Source organism: Herpailurus yagouaroundi, unplaced genomic scaffold (genome assembly GCF_014898765.1).
Source record: "Herpailurus yagouaroundi ecotype Mexico unplaced genomic scaffold, PumYag 166, whole genome shotgun sequence".
NCBI classification, from domain to species: Eukaryota; Metazoa; Chordata; class Mammalia; order Carnivora; family Felidae; genus Herpailurus; species Herpailurus yagouaroundi.
Window position 1 is genome coordinate 25149654 of NW_024412407.1, and position 21022 is coordinate 25170675.

Genomic DNA, 21022 nt, shown 5'->3' on the forward strand with positions numbered 1-21022 from the left:
GACAGTTTATGCAAAGTCCTTACTAAACAAAATAGAAATACAAAGTTAAAAATTTCAAGTCTTTGGAGACACCAGCATTCAAACTTTTCAGAGTGGAAACTAAACAGTTCATAAGGCTGTCAGTAAGAAACATAAAGAACCCCAAATTAAACTAAATATGACTCTAGAGTTTCAGATTTATATTTAACTGTGTGTGGGTGGTTCAGTGGTGGAGACACTGGAGTATCTATAGGCTGATATTGTCATCTTGCTACCCTAAAGAATGTTATTCCACCTCTGGATCTTTTATCATTTCCTTCAGACTCAAACATTTTAGAGGTATTAGGAAACCCTTTACTGAATGAATGATGAAACTTTCTGTAATTGCTAAAGCTCTAAGGACTGGACTTTGTCTCATGCATCTTTCTATTTTTTTTTTTTTTTTTTTTTTTTTTTAGTCCTAAGGCAGCACCGTATAAATTGTGAGAGCTCAAAAAATACTTGTTGAATTAACTAAACATACTGAGACAAAATTATTTGGAGAAATTAGTTTTTAATTTATTATGGCATGACAAAAGAGCAAGTTTGGAAAGGCACTTAGATAAAATTAAAATAAGGCAGACAAAATGAGATGAGATTTTGAAAGTTACTGAGAATTTAAGGCTATTGGCATCTTCTATAAAATATGCAGACCATTGTTAACTGTTGAATAGCTATTTTCATCACAAATTAACTGTAAAAATAATGACTGACTGACCTACAAAGGGCAGATTCTTGAATGCAATAAAATTAAGATGTATAGGGAAAGAATTATGGGAAATTACATGGAGATAACATAATTTTTTGAGAAACATGTCATCCTGGATATTCTATAAGGCCAGGAATATCTTGGAGATGGCATCTATGGTAAAATGACTAAACCTGATGATTATCAGGTCTTATTTGATTTGAAGCCACATTATGTTGTTTACCATGATAATGGAGAAAGCAAGAAGTCCACTGACAATATTATCAACATATATGACAAGAAAGGAGAGTACAACCAAAGTCTCAAATAATTATCTAATCCAATGAGCACATGTCACTTCATCTTCTATGATGGAAGAAATTCAACGTCATTAACCTGTCATCTGGCAGCTAACTGGTCTTTGCAAATACAGTCCCATAATGAATTCATATTGGTCCCTGCTATTGGGGAAAATAGGCAATGAGTATTGGCAGTGGCCAGGTTAGTCCTGGTTAATGCTATGAGCTGAATGTTTGTGGCCCTCAAGTTCATATACTGAGGCTTTAATCCACAATGTAGTGGTGTTTGGAGGTGGGACCTTTAAAAGATAATTTGATTTGATTGAGGTCATGGGTTTGGAACTCCTGGAATGGGACTGAGCTCATATAAGGGGAATGAAGAGATCAGAAAACTCAGCAATGTGAAGATACAGTGAGAAGAAGGTTGTCTACAAACCAGGAATACTGGAACCCTGACCTCAGACTTCCAGCTTCCAGAACTGTGAGAAATAAATGTTGTTTAAGTCTGATATTTTTCTATAGCAGCCTGAGAAAACTAAAACAGTTAAAGGGGTGCAGGTTGTTTGTTCAATAATATCTCTATCCCTCTCACCATGGTTCCCTTTTTCATTAACCCATTGATTAAACCCTGAGCTAACTGGAAAAGTACTTCCACAAAAGTAGTACATTTACAGAGTAGATTATCTGTCTGCCTGATTGTTAAGGTTCTCTTCCACAATACAGGTCTTTTGTTGAGCAATTATACAAGATAGGATGTCTGTCATGCTCTGGTTCTATTTTTAGAATATCTTCCACATATGGACTAAAAACTCAGCCAGACTATTAGTCATTAAACAGGAATCACTGTAGAACCTGACCTTGGATTATCCTTCCTTCCTTTCAAAGTGAAGAAGTCTTCCCCACTGGGAAGACTTCAGGGTCATGCTGAATGGGGCTGTATACCACAGCAGTCCACTTTAACTTGTGTTAACATATTAAGAAAAGCTAATAAACTAGGCTTGAGTTTTCTTTACACCCAGCCAACTGATCATAGGAAACTCTCCAGAAAGCCATACTAATTAAAAAAGAAGAAGCAAGGTAGCACTAGAAAAGCTGAGGGTGTAATTGGCTCATGTAACTAACTTTTACCTCCTGCATCAGCTTATTACTTTCCCATAGATACTATTTTCATTTGACTACTGTTGTACATATTCAACTTCATAGACAGAATGAGTGGTAATACCCAGCTCATGATGGTAGCTTGTCAGTAACTTTGAAGGATCCAAGTTTTACCCTGCTTGTGGTTGAGGAGTTAGTCTCTGAGCTTCATACAGATGCTGGCAGAAGACACAAGAACTTTTGGGCCAGGACTTTACTACTTATGGCACAGTAAGTAGTCTGTTTGTATCAGTTTGATGTTTGCGTCAATCCCAAGAAAACAATATGGGGTGGTCCCAAATGTGTGCTGCGCGTATAGTAGATTTTTGTGTTTTAAGGAGGTAAGCAAATGAATCTCTGCCTTCTAAAAAAGAAGCACAATTCTGAGGTACACATGGTACTCCTAGAAGGAAAATATTTATAAATGATGGGGATTGAGTGAGACGTATCAGTTGGTGACACTGGTGGGCAGTATCTCCTATGGGGCCTCTTGTCTAGCTATCAGGGTCTTATGATTTATAGTTCAGTTTGAATAACTGGGCCCAGTACTTGTTGGAGGAACTGCTTGAGGGAAGCCAGTCCAATATGTCCTGTTTGTCTATGACAACAGCTAGGTGGCATTACTCTACCCCTTTAAATGACTGAGAATGAGGGTAGGGAGCAGATGGAGGTGTTGATAAGTGTTTTGTATGGGAGGCACAAGAGTTCAGGTCATCCCCTGCTGCTTCTGATAGACTTCAAAGTAAGGTTAAAGGGATCGTTGATAAATTCATGGTCAAAGCTACCCAGAAAGGGATGACAGACCCAGCAGTCAGTTCATTGTTTAAGGCACTTGCAACAGTTCTGGAGAGTTGCACCAGGATGTCAATCTTCTGGAGGAAGACACCAAGATAGTCAATGTCCCTCTCTCTCCCATACTCCACAGGGTATAAAATGTCCCTTCCCCAGGTCCAGGTTGTTGTTCTCCCTCCCTTGCTGATCAGTGTGTCCCATTTCTGAGTGATAACTTCATTTGTTCCCAGCCATACTTTATTTGTACCCAGTCTTTTCATCTAGAAGGGTCAAGTGCAAGACATCAAGGGCACTTTTATAAAACAACTAGAATTAAGCTTGATTCCTATAGTCCGCCTTCTGGGCAGGCTTACACTCTGACGATGTGCCACCTAGTTTAGCCTGGGATTACTGTTAGAGAAAAGAAAGGCACATCATCCCCAATAATGTTCAAGATGGAATCCTGAAGTTTTACAATAAATCTATTTGACCCCCAGCCACTTTTATCCTGAAAAACACCCAGAAGCAGGTGAAAGAGAATTATCCCTTTCTGGGAATCCTAGAGGCTACATTCAATGACTAAATTGTATAGTAAAAGTGTATGAACTAGGTGGAGAGGAGCTAAGGGAGGTAGTTTTTGTCATAAATGGCACATCATTGTCAAATGGCAAATGGTCTAAAAGGCCAAAGACATGACACAGATTAGTTTCAAGGGCTAATATGGTGTGTCTTGAGTTAGCTGATCAGTAGCCTCAAAAAGTGTCAATCTTGATGAACCAAGCCCAGGCATTTAGGAGAAACTTTAAGAATCATGGTCCCCAGGCCACCCTTTATCCAGGAGGCCCAGCTTCCCTGCGGTAGCCACCTAAGGTGGGCTGGAGCCACTGCCCAACCCTATCCACTTCTACCCTAGGCCTCAGTTTCCCCTTTCCTCACACAGGGCACTAATAACAAGGAGCTAGTCTTGCCCAGTCCCACCCTTCTGCTCCTTCCCACCCCCTAAGGTTCTGGTTCCATCTTTCCCCTGTTCACAAACTACCTGTGGATAGTTGTGTTGTTTTTGTTCAATGTTTCCATTCTTAGACATCCGTCATTGCTGCTGTGAGCAGCGCCAAATGTTCATCCTCATTACCTCCTCCTGTTCTGCCCACATCCCCCTCCTCCAAGATGCTCTTAGGGGAAGGGGCCTGGGGCAGAGCAGGCTGGGTTACCGACCACCCCAGTCCCAGGGAAGGTAGGGGCCCTGCCCCTAGGATGCTGCAGCAGAGTGAGGAGTGGGGGGGACTGTATTGACCGACAAGCATGTAGGGGTCACCTTTTCCCCCTGTTCTGCCGAGGAGGAGGTAGCCATTATTTGTCCCAGCCTGGGCCCCCCCCCCCCAATCTGGTTTCCTATTTGCAGTTACTTGAATAAAAAAAATATCCTTTTCTGGGAAAAAAAAAAAAGAATCACGGTCCCCATTGAGCCAATGACTTAGTTTCATGTGGAGAAGGTGGGGATAAAATTTCCCCCAAGAGGATAATTGCCATTTTTCATGTAAAACTGAGATACCACTGGGGCCAGGAAGGATCTGTTCTTTCATATGACATTCCCTTTTGACAAACAAAGCTTTCTGAGCCTTTTCCACTTTGTTAGTCATTGAGTCTGAATTAACCCACACAAAAATGGGATGTCAAGTCACAGAGTCATAAGACCTCCATGGACAAGATATTAAATTTTGACAACTCAGCAGAAAGCTAATAGCTGCTTTTCCAAAGGCGTACATTTAGTAGACATGTCAGGGAGGCCACAGTTTAAAACCCCAAGGACTGTCTCCACATGGAGGCTACCTCTTTTTACAAGTGGCAGTGAGATTTGTCCTACTACTACTTCTCTCCTGAGCTCTTCCCAAATTGGGATAACTTCCTTTGGCTCTTATATGACAACGAAGTGCCAGCATATAACACATCAATCTACACAAGCAAAAAACAATACTTCGAATTGGCCAAAGGACCCCACTTGACAGATCTTGTTAGCTTATCTCCTCCATTGTGACCGCTGCACAAAATCCATCAGTGGGATCCTGGCACCCTTTCTTTCCTGCGTCTATATGGGTGGGAGACTGAGCTCTCATTTGTCACAGAGTCTTAGCCGTAGAAGATGGAGTCCTTCTTCTCTCTGATGTTCCACAGCATACTCAGGAAATAGCTGAGGCTGGAGTCTAGTGAAAGTGACAGAATGAGGGAACAGGGCTGGAGATAGATGGAAAGAGAGAGAGAAAGAAAGAGGGGGAGAGAGAGAGAGAGAGAGAGAGAGAGAGAGACTCCATGCCAGTAAGCAGGGCACATTTATTCTCAGTGCCGGTAAGCAAGGTACTTCTGGTTTTGAGTGACTATATCATGGCTCAACCAAATGAATTTCTTTTTCTTTTTTATTTGAGAGAGAGAGAGAGAGAGAGAGAGAGAGAGAGAGAGAACAAGTTGGGGAGAGGAGCAGAGGGAGAGAGAGAAAACAATCTTAAGCAGGTTCCACACTCAGTGTGGATCCTGAATAGGGGCTGGATCCTGTGACTCTGGGATCATGACCTGAGCTAAAATCAAGAGTCAGAGGCTCAACCTACTGAGCCACACAGGCGCCCCTCAACCAAGTGAATTTCTAACACTTTTGTTCCACCCATAGCTCTAAATTAGAGACTTCTTCACTCTTCCTCCTCCTGCCTGGAGGAGTGCGAACAAAAACAAGTGCATGATTGAGACAACTTGTTTCTTTCCTACATACTGGCGCTCAGGCTCCTGGAAAGGTAAGACAGTAGTGGACCCTTACTCTCCCATCTCGCCCACCACTTGGGTGAGAGCATTTGCTTCTAGACCCTGGGGAGGCTTTTCAGATCCCCTAACTCAGTCCACAAACAACACTTTCCTCTTCCAGAAAGCCATGTCTCTGTCAGCATTCTATTTTTGTCACCAAAACTGTCACAAACCTTGAAGGGTCTGAGATTTTACTCCTCTGACAAGTTAACAAGTTAGCCTGCTACAGTTCCACAGATGCTGGCAGAAAACACACAATTCCTGAGGTACAGACAAAGGACTTCATTACTCATGACACAGTAGACAGACAAAGCTTCATGTCTACATTGGCTCCTTTGTCCCCAAAGTCCCAGAGGGCCCAGGTGATGCTGCACACACAGTGGATTTGTGTCACAGCTGAGAAGTCCTGCATTTAGGAAACCTCAGTCCTTTACAGGGGCTATTAGCAAATCGGCCCAACCTTTGCACAGACAAGACACATAATCTCTAATTTCCCAGGCTGTTTTCTATGCAAATGTCCCTAAAAAGATAGTTCGGGACATAGACTTGAAAACTGGATGTGCGGAAACATGATACTCCCATGGAAAACTGTCTTCCAACATATTTTTACCTGATGTTACATGTTTAAGAAGTCAGTCTCCACCACAGTCCAGTAGTTAATCAATCCATTAGCTATTTCCCAGAAGGCCAAAAAACATTTGACAAAGATGAAATGGCTTTGTTCCAAAACCCTAAAGAATTCTGCTGTGATTCTTCTGTATGTGCTTTTTGAGAGCCCTATCTAATCTGCCTTAGATGCTGACATAGGCAGAGTAATCCCCCCAAAAAGATGCTCACATGCCAATCCCTAGAACCTGTGAATATTAATCTTTATGGCAAATGGGAATTAAGGTTGCAGATGGAATCAAGATTGCTTATCAGCTGACCTCTGTACCCACGTTTCCTGCTTCTTTAGTGTCTGATCTTTGCAGGGCATTGTGGCATAAAAGAAAAAATAGAGGCTTTGGATCAGACAAAATAGGGTTTAGAATTCTGATCCTATAGCTTGGACAGGCTATTTAGCCAAAATCTCAACTTACTTGTGAGTATAATAAGGATGAGAAGAACTACATTATGGAAATGTGGTATTTAAATGAGATAATATCACCAGAGAAGATACTCAAGAGATGTTAATTTCCAATGCCTTACTGTTTTTTTCCCCCAATGTCTTATGTTTAGCGAGTACTAGGTAATCAAGGTACCTTAACTCAGATAACATACTACGTGTATTAGTTCGGTAGGTCCAATGTAACAGGGTACCACAAAATAAGTGGCTATATCAAGAGAAATGTATTGTCTCACGGTTTGAGAGGCTAAAAGTCCAAAATCACAGCATCAGCAGAGTTGGTTCCTTCTGAAGACTGTGTGGAGGATCTGTTCCATGCCTCTTGCCCATCTTCTAGTGATTTTCTGGCAATCTGTGTCATTCCTTGGCTTATAAAAGCATCATCCTAACCTCTGACTTCATCTACAACTGTTATTCTCATGTGTATGTATACAATGTTCCCTTTTTGATAACAGCATCAGTCACATTGGAGTAGGGCCTACCCTACTCCAGTATGACTTCATCTTAATAATTACATCTATAATAATCCTAATTCCAAAAATGTATTTGGAGATACTGGGAGGTTAGAACTCCAAAGGTATGAATTTTGAGAGGACACTTTTCGATCCACAATGGTATTCTAAGCCATCTTCACTACTAACAGCTTTTTGTAAATCTAGGAATTTAATGTTAATAATTGTCAATCCCGATATCATTTTCTTCTACTAAAGAGTGCAGGTTTGTCAGATTGTCAGGTAATAATGTCTACTATAATAATCTACACAAAACATTTAATGAAAGCAATTACTGAAACATTTCTTTGGTTAAACATCATATAATTGTCTTCCCACAACATGGCACTATAACCAGAGAAGGTCAAATTATTGTCAATGAAAGAACCTCTGTAATTCAGGAAGCTTTACTATTTATTATTATCAGACTAAGTCAAACTACATTGTTTGATTTTCATATTATAATACCATATTTTTCATGGGCTCTGATTAACAGTGATAAATAGTACACACATTATGTATTGATTGCCACTTTGTACGCAGCTTCCCTTTAAGATTAGTATTGGAGTGGCACCTGGGTGGCTCAGTGAGTTAAGCGTTGGACTTAGGTTCAGGTCATGATCTTGCAGTTCACGAGTTTGATCACCACGTGGGGCTATGTGCTGACAGCTGGGAGCCTGGAGCCTGCTTTGGCTTCTGTGTCTCCCTCTCTCTGCCCCTCCCCCACTCATATTCTCTCTCTCTCTCTCTCTCTCTCTCTCTCTCTCTCAAAAACAAATAAACTTTAAAAAATTTAAAAAAACACGTTAGTATTGGAGAGAGCACAGCCTTGGGTTTGAAGAGAACTCTGGCAAGAATGGTGTTCTAGGGATCCCTACAGCCAGTGTAGGATCCATATGATTCTGTCTCTCACTTCTTTTTTGCCTTAGTCATTTGTTTAAAAAATGCATTAGGAAACTACTATGTGTAAAACACAATGCTGTACTAAGTGCCAGAAAGCCTTACTACTAAGGACCTCACAGTTAAGTAAGGGGAAACACAGTCATAAATCAATAATCAAAATATAATGTGGTACTTCCATCTCTGATCAAAATAAAGTAACAGGAATTTAGCCTCCTGCTGAAATAACTCTAAAAGGCACAAATCTATAAATCAATGATTATTAAGACATTAGACATCAAGTAACAAAAGACGGTGATTTCTGAGACATGAGCAAAAACTAGGTAAGCCGTAAGATTGCCCCAGCTTGGGGCACCTTGGTTGCTCAGTCAGTTAAGCTTCCAGCTTTTGATCTCAGCTCAGGTCTTGATCTCAGGATCCTGTGCTAAAGACTGGTATTGTGTTTTCTGCTGGGCTCCTCACTGGGTGTGGAACCTACTTCCAGAAAACAAAAACAAAAACAAAAACAAAAACAAAAACAAACAAAAAACAACAAAAAGAAAGATTGCCCAGCTTACTGCCTGGAGAGAGTTTCCAGGCCATGGTGCAGAGAAGAGGAACCCAGCTGGAGCTCAGTGGATCTTCTGAAGTGAGGAGGGGGAGCTGAGAGTTCTCATGGTAGACTACAGGAAAGAAGAAACCTATACAGAGAGGGCGCTAGAGACCCAAAACTGTCCCCCCGCCAATCTTTAGCTGAGGACTGATCATCACTGTTAAATGAGGGAACTATCGAAGGTCAAGGAAAGAACAACCTGAAAAGATGAGAAGGAATAACACTTGAAGCTCACATAGGTCTGAGAATAATATGTTTTCCCAGCAGCCAGAGTGGAAAACCTCATAATTCACACAACATCAGGCTAACTACTCGTAGTGGACCAAAATTAGCCCTAGACTAAAGATTGGTCTGGTCTAGCTTAACAAAGCTTAAAACTAAGTACCAAAAGGGTCAAAATCTTTCCAAGTAATTTAATTGTATCTCAGAACAAAGCTCAAGAATATTTATAGCAATACAAAAAATATCCATACCTAACAAGATTAAATTCACAATGTCTGGCATCCAGTCAAATATTATCAGGCATGCAAAGAAGCCAGAAAGTATGACCCATAGGAGAAAAATAATATGACTTGGGTTGAGATATCAGGGATATTTATAAGAAATTATGGGAGTACAGAGGAAAGGACAACAGACTCTGCTTGGTTAATACGGGTGAGGTAGGCTTCCCGGTGGAGGAGAGAGCAAATGTGAAAATTAAAGAATGAGCAGGCGTTATCCCGCTGAAGACAAAAAGCATTTGTGACAGAGGCCACTGATGTGCCACAGCCTAGAGGCATGTAATTACAGATTTTCTATGACCAAACAACATATAAGTGGGTCAGTGTGGCTAAAGGCAGGGAGAGGCACGAGAAGATTCAGGAGAGCTGTGTGCAAATCTGGACTTAGGGTGCATCCTGTTTGGCAAACATTTTCTGTCAAGGTCCAGACAGTAAATATTTTAGGCTTTACAGATCACACAGAGTCTTACTGTACACTCTTGTTTTGTGACCCCTGGGCCATAAATTGTAGATCCCTGCAGTAGATGACGGGGCAGGATTGAATGTGTTTCAAAAGAGAAAGAGCTATTAGGTTTGTATTTCAAAGAGATCATTTTGCCAGAAGTGTGGGAAATGCATGTGAGGGGGTAAGGTAGGGACGCCGTTGACAGAACTATTGTGTTAGCTCAATGGAGAGATAATAGGGAGGGTAGGGGCCCCGGCTTTAGGAGCCCGAAACACTGAAGTGAAGTCTGGGTCGCATTATAGATTTGGAAGTTACCAGCGTATATCTCAGTTTAAATCGCGAGGATGAATAAGATCGCGGCAGAAGAGCAGGCTGAGGGAGGAGAGATTTGATTGAAAGACTAATATGTGCTAGACACATTTACTTGTTAATTCATTCATCCTTAATATTACCCCATATAGATTTTACTACTCCCATTTTACAGATGATGAACCTGAAGCTCTGAGGAGTTAGGCAGCTTACTCAGAGCTACTAGGTAGGAAGAAAGACAGAATATAAAAGCAGTCCATTTGGTTCTAAAGCTCTTATTCTGTTCTCCATTGCACCCTGCACTTGGCTCTTCTTAGGACATCATGCTGGTGGCTTTCAGCTGCCACTGTGGTCTCTGGTCACACTGCTCCCTCCTCACTACATATGTGTCACAGCACTTTCTCTTCAAACTATTCGCCAGTGGTCCAGGTACCCAAGAGCTGGCCACGGTGTTCACAAAGGAAAGGGACCCTGTGTGGCTGCGGCCAAGCGCTTATGGTGTGGCACTTTCCAAGAGAACACACCTTCTCTCTCTGCAACTAACTGTGGCTCCAAGCCCTTAAATTTAAATCAACCCCACTGCCCTAACCACTAATCCCTTAAAACTTAAAAATTCAGATAGTTCATACGCACAAAATTCACATGATCCCTGAGACACTCTCCTGTAGTGAGGAATTTCTAAAAGTCAGTGCTAGCACTGCAACTGTTCACAAAGAGAAACTGGCCAATATTCATAATTCTTCAAACATATGGTAAGGCAGAGCATATTTTAAATATCAAGAACATTTACTCGAGACCTTCCCAAATGGTTTCAAAATTTTATTTGGGGTTTGGACATGGATCAAAACATGTATTTACCTGACAGAGCATGGCCGGGCTGAGCCTTCCGGGGTGCGTATGTTTTTCATGCCATGGTATTAAATATACGTATTAATTAAATTTTCCTTCCAGTCTTGCACCAGGACTGGGAACGGCTTTGAGAGCTAGGCAGTACTTCGCTAAAGTAACTCTAACATACTTCTCTTCACACGAGTTTCCCCTTTTTATTTGTTCAGCATGAAAAACAAACAGTGAGCATATGGAAGGATAACAGGGAGTGCTGAAAACTTTGAAAAATATTTTGTGCAGGTTTAATTTTGGTTACACAGGACTTAATGTTTTGAAGGATTTAGCGCAAATTTCTCCTCTTTCCCAGGGAATTTGCCGATATGAAAAACAGAATCGCGTTTGCCCTTGAAAGCACGGGAGCTTTGGGAAGAAAGAGGCAGAGCACTGTGGACTGTAGCACAGATCCATTTCACTCACCGGAGGCTGAGAACCTCAGAGGAGGGCGTGCGTCACGGCCTCATACCAATACTCTAAGAAAACTCGAAAAGACCCCACGTCTTTCATTTTTCCAACATTTTACTCTCATTCGAGCAGATCCGTTCTTTTAAAACTAGAAGTTGCATAAAAATACCACAGAGAAATGCTTTTTTAATTTATTGGATTGAATCTTTATGCCCAAAATCTTCAGGACCACGAATCATGAAACAATGACTTTATATAAATGTGATGGGACTAGGACATCAGCTTAACCACAGAATATTTGCAATGCCTCGGTTGCTTTAAAAGGACTCAGGTCTAATTTTCTGAATTCCTGGCTTCTCCCCATCCCTGTTTCCCCCATATGTCCTCCACAGTTTCTTTCACATCATCTCTTTGTTTCCACTGAGCTATCTTTCTCTGCCCAAAGCATCTAAAATTCCACTTTTTATGAGAAATCTACTTTGATTACAGGGCAGGAGGGGGTAGACAGAGATGGAAAAATGAAAATGTTCTCTCCTTTTTCTAGCAGAGTCACAAACATCTGACCATTCTTTGGCTTTAATTTCAAATAAAATGAAATGTAAATCATCCTTAGACAAACACCTTATTATGCCTTGTTACACCTCTTCATACTTTTCTAGGAATGTGGCTTATTGATAAATATTTCCGTAATATTAAATCCATGGACGAATTCATTCCTTTTCATTAAAGGATCCCAAAGAGAGCGAGGTTTTCTTCTATATGAAGTAAAATTATATTTGTTACATATGGATACATATATTCGTATATAAATGTGTGTGTATATATATCAACATATTTATTATTTTCTTGGTTTTAAATGCAACACTTAAAAAAATTCCTTTTTTAACAGCAAAAATAGTAACATATTTTGTCTTTAGAACTGTATTGTTTCTGTGAAACATGAGATCTCTTGTGGATTTGTAAGCTTTGAGAAATATGAATATAATAAAAGAGGCCAATGTCACTGACATATCGTGAACACCCACCACTTGTTTTTTAAATAGTAAATGCAAAACACATTCTAATTAGTAGCTCTAATCCTGTTGCTTGAAAGATTTATCATGTTGACTCTATTGCAAGTGTACCACCTTATAGATCAGAAATTTCTAGTGAAGTGAAGATTTGCTTTACAAATAAAAGAAGATATGGCTGCATATAAATCTGGGTGTGTGCATAATTGAAAGAGCTATAGACACAAAAATGGGGAGGGAACGAGCAATTCCTGGAATTGATGCCCATTGAATCCCTGCCCATTTCTAAAAAAGAACCTTGAAAAAAAACATATCCTGGCAAAATATTGGTTTCCATTACTTTTCATTTTCTCTTGCCAGGATCAGAACCAGATGTTCTGTAATATAGCAAAGTCTGTTCTATTGGCATTTTTGGTTGTATTAACTTCAGGAACTACTGGAAATTTTATGTGAGAAGATTCACAGGTGATTAGCATCCAAATTTCCTGAGACTTCAGAGGTTTTGATGGGGTTGGAGAAGAGATGGCATACAGTGAAAGTGTCCAAATATCCTGTGTTCTCTTCTTGATATGCTCATATTCATAATGAAATACATATGCTCATGTAACTTATCTTACAACATATGGTACAATATAATTGAAGAAACTCTATGCAATTATTTCACCCCTCCAAAAAAAGAAAACAGTTCTACATTACTAATAAAAACTAGTCAAGGCTTGGAGTGTCTGCTAGAGATACAGATTTTAAATATAGCCTACCCAAATATCCCACAAGTTTAAGTGAAAATAAGAATGGAACATTGTACAACTAGGTTGCAATTTGGGGTACTGTCATTTACTTTTTCCCCCTCTCTCACTTCTAACCTACTATAAACTGACCTAAGTGATTTCAAAACTGACAGCTCAAGCATGTAGAGCTTGAAGTTATGTGGCAAATCATACTTAAAATAAGATCTATGACTTTCATCCTCTGCAAATTTTGTTAAATCAGTTAATGGGCGGGGGCAGAGGGTATCTCTTAAAATGCAATGCCATATTTAAAAGCATTCCTCCCACTCTCCCCACATACGCTACATTTGAAGAGCTGGTCAAAGTGCTTGCATTTAAGAGCATTTCTAGTACTAAATTCTGGCCGTAGTACCATAGTTTTTCTGTCATGAGAAGCTTGCCACCCCTGGAGGTTCTATCATTATGGCCAACCTAGTTGACATAGCATTGACCATGTGAGTGAGTTTCAGTTGGGTATGCTTCTGTTTTTAATTTTACAATGGCTATTAGGTGAGGCAGTGAAAAGCATGCGCATTGGTAAGGTAAAACAGCATAATATAGATGATAATATTTTGCTTTGGTGAAATATTCTTTCTGAAGGAGCTCCCAATTCTTCATTGGATTTACTGCCTCAGTGGTGGTGTGGAAACAAATGTGATGAGACTGAGCAGGCCTCTATAAGAGTGGGAGGGAACGTGGTCACGGAAGTGTCAAACTTTCTATCTCCACCCCAACCCCCACACATGCACACACACAAAAGGCTTTATGATAGAATTTCCAGCATAATATTTCATATCCTGTGGGAAGAACGAGGATCAGAAAGGTTATCAATAAAACCAGGCAGGCTATGACCAGATGGTCACAGAATCCCTAATCACAAGGCTACCGGGCTGAGCTGGAATCCCGACATTCCCAAAGGTCCCTTTAGTAGTGTTTCTGTGGATGAGTCGACTAGAAATATTAGGTGACACTTTTCCCAAACATATTATAACCATGATCTATCAAAAGACTAAGGAATGCAAATTCTCCTTATATAGATTTTTTGCCATGATATATTCCAGTGAACAATACCTTAGCTACTAGTTGAAGCTTTAGCAGGAATTACTTGATAACCCACTGACAGAAAAAGGGAAACACACACATGAGATTCTGGGGCTGGAGCAATGGAATTTAGGACACAGGATCATAGGATGGAAAAAGCCGATGAGGTACAGGGTAAGGTGTCAATGATAGGTCTCAGTCTTTTTCACAATTTTCCCTCAAATTGGCTTTGACAATGAGAGTCAAAATTACATCAGATACTATTCTAGCTTGACAGTGTTGTGGACATTACTTTGTTTTTCTCCATCCACACTGCCCAGAGATGGATTTAACTGTGTATTATCATTCTAATTCCTAAAATGGTAAATCACTTTGGAAAGAAGCTGGCTCCCTTCCAAAAGGTGGGTTTTGGAATCTCTGGAAGCATCAAGAGACATTTTTCTTAGAAGTTTGGCAAAGTGCCCCATTGCCTGGAGAAAGGGTTTGTTATCATATTTGCCAGAGTATAAAATATAATTACCCCCTTTGAACTAATATGCTTCAAGCTGATCCCAGATAGCTAATCAGAGTTGATCTCAGTTACTATCCCCCACTTCCCAAATAAAAGTAACTATCAGGCCTTGATACCAAGGGACTTATGTGTAGCTTTCTGGACTATCTGACATGCCTCTGGGCCAATGAAAGCATGTATAAAAAGACCTGGCCTAGAGAAAAGCAGGAGGGCAATACTTAAATGTATGAAAATTTAAACTGAAATATTTCAAATGCTGGTGTGTCTTATAGTCAACAGAAAAGATGATCAGACCATTTGTGTTCTGAAGGCCTAAAAGAAAATCAGTCCATCCTCTGTAGGTGTGAGCCCTACAAAGGGAAAGTAGTGGTGGTTCTGGTTCAGAAAAACTGTAAACACTGTAACAAATCATGTCCTCATGCTAACTGGCCACCCTGGCAGACAGTTGGGCTTAGGATATAAAGAGTTGAGCACTAACTATTGAAACCTATGAGCTGCCCAAGATGAGTCAAGTGATTATGATTATCCTCCCTCCCTGTGGAACCACTGCAGAGGGCCTAACTATGTGGATTAGGGGAGCATCATCACTGGGCAGACTGGTATCAGCTGTCAAAGGTGACGCCACATGATAACACAAAGCAAGAGCAGCAGCGGTCCAGTGAGACTACGTGCCCCCCTCCCACTGCTTTGTACTGCATCTGCCCTGAGGTTAACAGATCTACTGGAAGAGAGAAACAGATACTTTCCGCCTGATATGATGCATTAAGTATGAGAGTAAATAAATGGAAAAATAAGTATTATAAATAATTGGAAATTTATATTGACTATATTCATCAGAAACCCTCTCAACACTCAGATTATAAAAAAGAAAATTTAGGTTTAGAGGAACAATGATCAGGGCTAGAGGTGTTGGTCTAAATGTTATGCAGCAATTTAGTCCCATGCAAGAAAGGAGAAGCCATTTCTGATGTCTCTTCCAGGGCTCTATTCATTACACCAGGCAACATTTGCTGAAGTCCCACAGCCTTGCTACTGCCCTTTGATGATTGCCTACTTAATTCACTTATCATACGTTCATCCACTTATTCAATCAACAAATATTTACTGAACAACTGTTATGTGCCAAACACCCTCCTAAATGCCAGGAAAGCAGAAGGGAAAAATACAAATTCCCTATCCTTGTAGAGCTTTTTTTAAAGTGTATTTATTTTAAGAGAAAGAGAAAGCACGAGTAGGGGAGGTGCAGAGAGAGAAAGAGAGAGAGAATCTCCAGCAGGCTTTACACTGTCAGCGCAGTCTGACATGGGGCTCAATCTTAAGAACATGAGATCGTGACCGGAGTCCAAATCAAGAGTCAGATGCTTAACAACCTGAGCCACACAGGTGCCACTGTAGAGCTCTATTTTAATGAATTTTTTTTAAATTTATTTTCACATTCAGAGAAATAAAAACTATGTTGAAACCTGTGACAAATAGAACATCTCAAAACCTCAAAATCATCCTCAACAACTGCACATAGTCAATGAATTCCAACTCCTAGACATTGTTTGATTAAATACTCCACCCCTATGTATCAATAGACTCATCATGACTTACAGTGGATTAGAGGTCATTTATGGACTAACAGATAGTCAGGTAAAGGTTAACTAAGCAAAGTTAATGTGGGCAAAGCTTGCTTTTAGTACTCATCATTTGTCTTCTCTATGCTCTGATTTTTTTTCTCCAAGAGTGGCATCATCTTTTTACCCTGGTGATATAGCCTCGCTCCCCAATCTTTCCCTTTCTACTTTTTCTCATACCTACATTCCCTTAAGACCAAGATGTAAATACATGGTGATGGCTTTAAGTGCTTTAACCCAGGTGCTTTAGCAGAAATCAGAATTAGGATGAACAAATCCCTAGAAGAATTTAAATCCAACTAGTACTAAAGCTAGAAGGTCAAGCATTGATTGGCAGGGGGTAGAGCATAGGAAACCATTTCAACAGTATTTGATTTTTGTAGGCATCTGTGAGTCTCTAAGTTTGGGATCACAATCGCTGATGCCATTTTGGCTATTATTATAATGATTTGTATTATGTTAAGTTATGAAATATAAACTTACATTAATAAGTTGGACATATTTTAAGATATTAATTCTTATAATATTTGCTATTGCTTATTAACAAATCATTAGTTGATACTTGCTCGTAGATTTAGAAATTATCAACAACATAGTCATGTAATTTTGCTATTCATGTAATTTTACACAGCTCAAATACAGGACTCATAGGCATTACATTCTTCTAAAAAATCAAAACATGGACATAATTATATTGATCTTGGATTTGGTCCTACATGTAGATCTTCACAAATTCCAACTTAAAAAAAACCTAGAGACAATAAAAAAAGGAATGCTCATAAACATTAATACTAAAGAAAAGAAGATAAACATATACCAGAAGAAAGGAATCCCAAGTGTAAGGCAGATGAAGTTTGATTTAGAAAATGCTTCTCCAGGCTTTGTCTTTGAGTGGACTACGTGAAAACAATTAAGAAGATATATTGTATTTCCCATTACCTCAGAGCCCACAGCCTATGCCAACTCAAGCCTGCTCACAAGGTGCTACTTTTGAGAGAAAGACTGTCCCTTTCCACTTTCTTCAATCTCAGAAATTTACATGCATTCAGATTTAGAAAATTACAAAAGCTAAGAGAGTGATAAATTGACAATAAGCATGGTTTGCAGCTTAAGAGGTATAGTTTCTATGACCAAAGTACATTAGGTCAAACAGAGATAAAAAGGAGCCCCAGGGCAGTGCCAGCTTAGTAGTGTAGCATTTTAAATGCTCCATTGGTTAGGAAATAATATATTAACATCTACTAAAAGTAAAGAATCAGGTAGGTGCTGTTCAACTTGAATCCCAGCTAAGAAAAATAATAAGATAGTATCAGTCATCTCTCAGCCTCAGGTAACCCTCACTCATGTCATTAGTAAATATTAAGTCTGGAAACACATTGCCTCATTTGAGTAAAATCAAAGTAAAAAAATACGCACACACACAGATATATTATATATAACATATATAATATCTTTATATATATATATAATATATAAAATATAATTTTATATAATACCTATTATATATACCTATATATATATATATTTTTAAAGGTATTTAAATAATGGACTAATAAACAATGGACTAAGAAACTGAAATCTCAAAAAATAGGTTTATATTGAAAATTAGAGGGGTGTCTGAGTGGCTCAGTCAGTTAAGCATCTGACTTCAGTTCAGGTCATGGTCTCATGTTTTGTGTGTTCAAGCCCCTCTTCTGGCTCTGTGCTGACAGCTCAGAGCCTGGAGCATACTTCAGATTCTGTGCCTCCCTCTCTCTCTGCCACTGCCCTGCTTGCCCTCTGTCTCTCTCTATCTCTCTCAAAAATAAAAAAAGCATTACAAATTTTTTCAAAAAAAACAAAAATTAGAAAAAAAAAGTTTCAAAAATAATTGGCACACTCAACAAAATTTAAGAAGATATAGCCACTATAATTCTATTAAAAGGTTGAGACAAAACCCAAAATAAAAAGTCAATAGGATGGACTACAAATAGATGTAAATAGAAAACAACTCCAGGAAACAAATATGCAATAACTGGAGGTATTAAAATATAGAAATGATAAATAAGAAAATGTAATTTGTCATTTGACCTCCATATTTGTAAATTACATCTCAGAGAAGAAAGAAAGAAAGAAAGAAAGAAAGAGAAAAAAAAGTCTTACATCTCAGAACAAGAAGGTAAAAATGTTAAAAGCAAGTACTGAGAAAGTGAAAGACTTGAAAAACAGAGAAAAAGAATGTAAGTATAAGTACTCCACTTGAAGAAGAAGCAACAACCTTTGGTCACAAAGACATAACTAGAGAAAGTATTCTGAACTAAAAAAGACTCATGTTAGCAATTGTGTAAGTTGCCCACACTTAATGTTAAATGACTGGGAGAAACGAATGTCATTAAACATTTCCAGAAGAAATATTTGAAATACAAAGATTGTGAAAATTTCTTCAAGCATTATGAATATATCATAATGGCATGTAGTTTTCCTTCATGATATTAATAAGGATAATGTAACTATATGCAGAGAAACTTTTGTAGATTAAGATGATAAAAATTTCATTTTCATATTTGAAGAAAATATATTCTCAGGTATGCAAGAACGTGGAAGATACAATGCCTTCTATATAATTTGTAATTAAAGACTTTTGAAAAAACAGAGATAAGGTAAAATAAAAAATGAAAAACTTAAAAACATGCAATAAGTAATGAGAAAGCTAAACATAGATTCATTTTTAATAATTATTTTATACATGACTTTAAAATTAAATGTCACAATATCAAAATTGTTCAGAAAGCAGTGAGTATAATGTGTAAATTTTAATGAATAACAATCTTATTCTAATACTGGTATATGCACACAAAGAGAAGCGCATGACTCTAAATTCAGATAAAAGCAAAATTGTGTTTCATTATGTATCTTAAAAATAAATTAAAAATACCTTAAGAGACATTAAAAGTTATCATTTTTTATGTTAGATTGAATGGAAAATTACAGTTAATATTTTTATTAATATTAATAAACCGCTAACAGACACATAATTTATGCCTCTTAAAATAATAGAATTTTAAATAAATGCAGAAAAAACAATCTATTTACAAAGATAAACATACATTAATCAGCAAAATTTAAAAATATAGTGTATATGATGACAAAGTATGGTAAATGTCAATAATAATGATAAATATAGACCAATTGTATTTTGTATGAAAGAATAAAGATCTTTAGATGAGTTTGATAAATCAAGGTAATGCATCTTTATGCTATGTGTTTAAGAGATTCACCTATTCTTAGTGAAATAAAAAGATTAAAAGTTAAAAAATCAGCAAGACATTATACAAATACATATATAAAATAAAAGGAGGTCATAAAGAATAATTGAAAGAAAATACTAAAACAAAGACTATTTCGTTAAACTGCAAAGGGAAGACAGAACTGCTAAATATGTGAATTAGCTCAACAAGAAATATACAGGTATAGGAATAACAGTATAAAACTATATGTCATGAAAGAAGACACTATTAGAAATTTCTACCATATCCCAGAAGAAAGGCTCAGTAATGTATTTTCATTATCAAACTCTCATATCAAACTCTCAAAATTAATTTTTGTATTTAATAAATGTATCAATTAAAATTCCCAATTCTTGAAACTTAAAATTACTCCATCATTCATCAATAAGCAGAACAGTATGTATTTTTTAGGAAAGGTAACTAATGAAGCAAGACTTAACTAAATATTAAAAGATACTAAAAACAACTATATTGAAAATAGAATAAAAATAAAACAGGACAGATTAGTTAAAAAGAAGAGAAATTTTGTAAAAAATCCCATCAAAGGTCCATACTATATACTAAATATATATAAAATGGCATTTTAAGTTAGCAGATGATAAATGGATTTTTTTAACAAATGAATCTAAGATAATTGGTTAAGTATTTTAAGTAAATCCGTATTAATTATAGTTGAATAACAAAATAGGTAAAATGGACTTCCAGGGAAGTTGGAAGAGCAGGAAGATGCTAAATTCACCTTATCCCATGAATACACCTAGATAACACCTATGTCCAACCCAGAAAATGACCCTAAGAATGGCAGAACAGACTCTCCACAGCTAAATGCAGAGAAAAAGCCATATTGAGGAGAATAGAAAGGGTGGAGACGTGGTCCTGAGCTTAATGGGCTCTTGGACTGTCCTTGGGAGGGAGGAAGGTCTTGAGGGGTAGAGAAGGTGCTTGCCAAGCACCCTAGGAACAGGGACCCCACACAGGGAAAATGAATCCTTGAAAACCAAAGGGGCCTAATTTTGTATGTTCTTAGAATCAGCAGGGCTTAACACCTAAAACTTTAATAATCAGTAGGTTCAGCTGCCTCAGTCAGAAGAGCATGTGACTCTTGATCTCAGGGATGTGAGGTCAAGCCCCACATTGGGTGTAGAGATAACAAAAAATTAAATTAAAAAAAAATCAGCAGGCTCAGCTCTGAGACAGCCAGGAGGGCAAGAGGAAAATGAGTGCCTGCCCTTAAAGGGACAGCATGACAAACAGTGATGCAGAGATACAACATAGAAGCAGCAGTTTGAAAATTGCTCGGGGTATATGGAAAAAAGACTTATTTAGTAATCCATAGCATATGCTAAAAGGAGAGGGATCGTTAGATTTCTCAGGAAACAAAGGAGCTGGAGGGTGCCATTTACTCCCCATCCCCCAACCTAGACCCAGAGACACCTGTGGGAACCGACACAATACCAGCACTCTCCAACTAACTTG

At 38.4% G+C, this 21022-nt stretch overlaps 1 long non-coding RNA gene across 1 annotated transcript; it reads left to right on the forward strand.

Annotated features, from left to right (window-relative positions):
* Positions 1 to 3763: 3763 nt before the first annotated feature.
* On the forward strand, positions 3764 to 20266 carry LOC121039082 (uncharacterized). Its single transcript, XR_005794612.1, has 3 exons — positions 3764 to 3884; positions 4177 to 4180; positions 20257 to 20266. It is a non-coding gene; the product is annotated as an uncharacterized LOC121039082 (long non-coding RNA).
* Positions 20267 to 21022: the final 756 nt, after the last annotated feature.